The sequence below is a fragment of the Propithecus coquereli genome, unplaced genomic scaffold (genome assembly GCF_000956105.1).
Source record: "Propithecus coquereli isolate 6110/MARCELLA unplaced genomic scaffold, Pcoq_1.0 Scaffold45, whole genome shotgun sequence".
Lineage (NCBI taxonomy): Eukaryota > Metazoa > Chordata > Mammalia > Primates > Indriidae > Propithecus > Propithecus coquereli.
In genome coordinates this window covers 1559881-1566084 of record NW_012150285.1, presented here as the reverse complement: position 1 = coordinate 1566084, position 6204 = coordinate 1559881, and the positions used below count along the sequence as shown (strand labels likewise).

At 34.8% G+C, this 6204-nt stretch overlaps 1 pseudogene; it reads left to right on the top strand.

Annotated features, from left to right (window-relative positions):
* Positions 1-2061: 2061 nt before the first annotated feature.
* LOC105818776 lies at positions 2062-3155 on the top strand (annotated as a pseudogene).
* Positions 3156-6204: the final 3049 nt, after the last annotated feature.

Genomic DNA, 6204 nt, shown 5'->3' with positions numbered 1-6204 from the left:
TTCCAGCACGTGGTGTTTAATGAGTTTGGAAGACCTCCATAGCGTGTTGTGCACTTCCCGCATCTGTCATGGTCTCGTCTTATGTGTGAGACATAAGGGCCGTAATCTTTAACACATGGTTACAGTGGAAAGGCAGCTAACGTTAATCCCTTTCTCTTTTTCCAATTCTCTCTTTCCAATTCCTTCTCATACACAACAGAACTAACACTTTCCAGGAAAGCTTGCAGGAGCTCACTGGTAAAACAACTGCAATCAAACAAGAAGGCTGCTGCCCTTGACACTATCTGGTCCAGAAGCTAATTGGCCATGTCCTAAGCCTATGATAAGCGTGAAGCCACAGGATGCCAATAAGCAGAGTCAGTGGAAAACTGGGAAATTCTATGTTAGGACTACAGAAATGTGTGTGTAAATAGATGATGAAAAGTCCTACTGTAGAGCACAAAGTGAGTAGTCTGAACATACTTTCTACAGTGGTTTTGTTATTGTTTTCAGAGTAAATTATAAATGTATATCTATCCATTTTATTATTTTCCATTGCTTCAATTTAGAATAAACCCTATGGGCAGCAATTTGTTCAGAAGAATGGAACTGTATGCTTAATGAAAAAGTAATTACTGCATATCTATCTCTGAGAAAGTTAATAATGATTGTGTAACTTGCAAGAAATGTTTTCAACATTTACTATCCAGTATGATGTAGTGATATTGCTAAACACATAAAAAGGCAAAAATCTGCTGAAGAGTTATCAGTATCAATTTCAAAAGTAGCTAAGAAGACTGAGGCAGAAGATACCAATTCAACACATGCAGCTGCAGAAAGTGCATTTACACAAGACTCTATGAAGCATATCTTTTCATTTAAAGTAAATGACTGTTCTTCTAATTAATTTCACTCATTTTGATTCCAGGCTTTCTTGTGCACATACAAAAAGTGAAGCAATAGCTATAAATGTGTTGGCTCCATTAGCAGCAATGGGACTTTCCAAACTATTAAATGATGCCAGTTTTTAAAATAGTGTTTTCAGACACTTTAAAGAGAAGATCAGTTAAGTCAAATCCAATGATTTGATTCTTTTCATTCAACTCAGAAAATTAGAGTAAAACTTTTGGAAGATCATTATGTTACAGGAGAATAATCTGACATTATTGTGAATGCAGTTGTAAATTCTGTATCGCAATTAGTGATGATTAAAAGTATTTGCTTTATGGTGATAAAACAAATACAAATTTTAGTATAGCATAACAGCATGGTAAAAAAGTACTTGCAAAATTAAAAAATACATATTTTCATGTGTGTACCTATATTAGTAAACTTCCTATTTCAAATATATCATATATATATATACAAACAAACTTAGAAAATAAAATTAGCTAACTTGACTATATATACATATTCATAGTTGAGTAACAAACTGGAATAACAAATTTAGGAAACAACCTATTATATACATTCAACATATTAAATATTAGAGGGATCAAGACTGTCAACTAGAAGCAGGTAGTATGTGACTCCTCCACAAAGAAAAACCAGAATAGTAAGAAGATACTTACATATCAGAGAGATTGTCTAGGAGACAACACTAGGATTCACCAGAGAAGTGATGGGAAGCACCAAAAGTAAGAAGAGGGTTCAAGGCAACTTGCCTGGCTAGGGACTGGCTGAGAGACAGGAGAAGCTCCTGGACACAGGAAACAGTAAGAGAGAAATTCCCAGGGCTCCATACTGTGAAATGGGTTTACGATCTTGGCTACAGGTGAACACTTTTACCCCCATCAGCCTCAGGCATAATATAGGGAGCTGCCTAGAGATTGCACAGACATTGCTCCAGAAAGGGAATCTACATGTATATATGCTGTTGGGTGAATAAACTCAGATCCCACAAGCATCTAAGCTTAGAGCAGCTTCAGCTGGGTGCCATTCTGGGAGCCTAGATACCAGGGAGCTACAGATGCAGTGCCTGCCACTGAGCTGCTCTGAGAAGGGAGCAGGAAGACTGAGTGTTCTCACACACTCTGCCTCCCATGTAGGTCAGCCGGTGGCTCTGCCTGGCTGCCACCTAGGATGAACATCATGGACTTCAATGTGAAGAAGCTGGCAGCTGACATAGGCACCTTACTCAGTAGTGCCAGCGGTTCACAGAAGAAAAGCTTGGCCAGGCTGAGAAGACAGAATTAGATGCTCACCTAAAGAACCTCCTTAGCAAAGCTGAATACACCAAAATATGGACAGAAAAAAATAATGAAACAAACTGAAGTGTTATTGCAGCCAAATCCAAATGCCAGAATAGAAGAATTTGTTTATGAGAAACTGGATAGAAAACTCCAAGTCACATAAACAACCCAGAACTTTTGGGACAATATATGATTGATGCAGGGACTAAATTTGGCCCAGGAAAAGCTTATGGTAATGCCCTTATTAAATGTGGAGAAATTCAGAAATGAATTGAAACTTCAGAGAGCCGATTCAAACATTAGGCTTAAATTTTCTCACTCCTTTAAGAAACTTTATAGAAAGAGATTACAAAACAACTGCTAAAGAAAGAAAGTTATTACAAAATAAGAGAATGGATTTGGATGCTGCAAAAACCAGACTAAAAAAGGCAAAAGCTGCAGAATTTAGAAATTCGGGAACAGGAATTAAGAATAACTCAAAGTGAATTTGATCACCAAGCAGAGATTATCAGGTTTCTGCTAGAGGAAATCAGCAGTACACACACCCATCACCTTCCTTGTCTGAGTGACTTTGTAGAAGCCCAGATGACTTACTATGCTCAATGTTACCATACGTGTTAGAACTCCAGAAACAACTGGGAAGTGTTCTATAAAATTATCTTTGTAACAACAATCAAACTTCTGTGACACCTACACCATCTCTTTTACCAAATGTGATTGGTTCTTCTGTCATGTCGTCAAAAAGTAGCTTAGTAATCACATTCTCCTCCTTCCAACCTCAATGATATTTAGGAGTATAGTGGCAGCAGGAAGGCCAGAGTTCTCCATGATTATCGTGCTGTAAATAGTACTGAATTATCACTTCTGGCAGATGAGGTGATCACTGTGTTCATTGTCATTGGAATGGATTCAGACTGGATAATGGGGAAAAGAGGAAATCAGAAGGGCAAGGTGCCAATTACCTACTTAGAACTGCTCAATTAAATAGGGGGACTGTGTAAAGATTGTGCATAATGACATTGTATTTATATACAATTAGCTCTAAATAAAGCAAGTTTAAGTATCTTCCCCCCCAAAAATCTAAATCATATCAAGTATCTTCTCAGACCACAGTGGAATAAAGCTAGAAATCTATATGAAGAGGAGCTTCAGAAACTATAGAAATAAATAAAAATTAAACAACCTACTTCTGAATGATCACTGGACCAATGGAGAAATTAAGTAGGTAATTTTTAAAAGAATGAAAATGAAAACACAACATACTAAGACCTGTGAGATACAGCAAAAGCTGTGCTAATAGGGAAATTTAGAGCATTAACAACCTAACATTGCACCTAAAGGAACTAGAAAAACAAGAACAATTTAAACTCAAAATTAGCAGAGGAAAAGAAGTAAAATAGATCAGAATGGAACTAAATGAAGTAGAAACCACAAAAACAATACAAAGGGTCAGAAATGAAAAGCTGGTTCATCAAAAAGATAAATCAAATTGATAAACCACAAGCTAGACTAACCAAGAAAATAAGAAAGAAGAATTAAATTAACAAAATCAGAAAAGAAAGCAGAAACATTATATTTGATCTCACATAAATATAAAATATCATCAGAGACCATTATGAATATCCACTCAATCACAAGCTAGAAAACCTAGAGGAAATGGATAAATTCCTGGAAACATACAACCTCTTGAGATTGAACTGGAAGAAATGGAATTTCTGAATGGACCAATAATAAGTAGAAAGATTGAATCATTAATAAAAAATCTCCCAAGAAAAAAAAAGCCAAACACCAGATGGATTCACAGCTGACTTCTACCAAACATACAAAGACATAACATCAATCCTCCTGAAACTGTTCCAAAATATCAAGGAGAAGGGAATTCTCTCTAACTCATTCTATAAGGCCAATATCACCCTGATACCAATATCAGACAAGGACACAATGAAAAAAAAAAAAACTACAGACCAATATCCTTGATGAACTAGAAGCAAAAATCCTCAAGAAAATACTTACAAATTGAATCCAACAGTACATTAAAGGATAATACACCATGATCAAATGGGTTTTATACCAGGGATGTAAGGATGATTCAACATATGCAACTCAATAAACGTGATGCATCAATAAGCAAAATTAAGGACAAAAAGCGTTTGATCATATCAATAATGCAGAAAAAGCATTTGATAATATTTAGTATCTCTTCATGATAAAAATCCTCAACAAACCAGGCACAGAAGAAACATACCTAAAAATAATAAAGGCCATATACAACAAACCTACAGTCAACATGCTACTTAATGGGGACAACTTGAAAGCATTCCCCCTAAGAAATGGAACAACACAAGGATGCCCACTGTCACCACTTTTATTCAACATAGTACTGAAGTACTCACCAGAGCAATCAGGCAAGAGAAAAAAAAAGGCATCCAAATTGGAAAAGAGGAAATCAAATTATCCATGTTTGTTAATGATATGATTTTATATCTAGAAAACCCTAAGGATTCCACCAAAAAAAAACTTTTCGAATTGAGAAATGAATTCAGTAAAGTTTTAGGATAAAATCAACATATAGAAATCAGTAGCATTTCTATACACCAACAGTGATCTAGCTGAGAAGCAAATCAAGAAGGAAATCCCATTTACAATAGATCCAAAAAAATTAAAATAAAATACCTAGGAATATATTTAACCAATGAGGTGAAAGATCTCTATAAGGAAAACTATGAAACACTGATGAAAGAAATTGTAAATGACACAAACAAATAGAAAAACTTCCCATGCTTAAGGATTAGGAGAATTAACGTTGTTAAAATGACCACACTGCCCAAAGCAATCTACAGGTTAAATACAATATCTATCAAAATACTGACATCATTTTTAGTGAAATTAGAAAAAAAAATTCTAAAGTTCATGTGAAACCAAAAAAAAGAGCCCAAATAAAAGATCAAAGCAATATTGATAAAAGAAAAGAAAAAGAAAAAACAAAACAAAGCAGGAGGTATCATACCGTCTGACTTCAAATTATTGCAAGGCTATCGTGACCAAAACAGCATGGTACTAAGATAAAAATAGACACAAAGATCAGTGGAACAGAATAGAGAACCCAGAAATAAAGCCACATACTAACAGTTAGTTTGATCTTTGACAAAGTTGATAAGAACATTTATTATTCCATTTTTCTGTCTACTACTTTGAAAATTGTATACTCTTTTTCTATTATGTTTGTGGAAATTTCAATATAAATTAACTGATCAAAATTAAACATTAAAAGATACTTTTCCCTCTCCCCATATATATAATGCAAGGGCCTTAGAGCACTTTAATACATCTCCCTCCTCCCCATTCATTATTTATAATGCACATGTTATATATAGATATATATATGTAAAATTTTAAACCTCATGAGATATTTTATTATTGTTTTATTCAGCCAATATAAATTCAGACCTACCGAATATTTGCCCTTTTATTATTTTTATTCTTCCCATCATCTCTGGCTTTCTATGATCTTTTTTCTTTTGCCTGATGAACACTCTTTAGTCTTTCCTCCACTGCTGTTTTATTTTTGGCAAACTATCTCAGTTTTTGTCAGTTGTGAATGTCTATTTTGGGATGATTATTAGAGGATATTTTCATTAGGGATAGAAAGAATTTTAAGTTGGCTAATACTTCGGCACATTAAGAACATTATTTTATCATCTTCCAGCTTCCATTAATGCTGTTGAGAGATCAGCTCTCAATCTTATTTACAGTCGTTTTAAAGGAAATTTGTCTTTTTTCTCTGACTGCTTCTATTTTTTTTTTATATTTTCCCTTCTTTTTTGATTTTCTGAAGTTTCACTCTGATATGTCTAGGTGTGGGTTTCTTTTTTTTTTTTATTTCAGCATATTATGGGGGTACAGACGTTTAGGTTACATATGTTGCCCTTGCCCCCCCTCCGTCCCCCGCTAAGTCCGAGTTTCAAATATGTCCATCCTTTGAATGGTGCATTGCACTCTTTGTGTATGCAAATACCCGTCTCCTCCTCTCTCC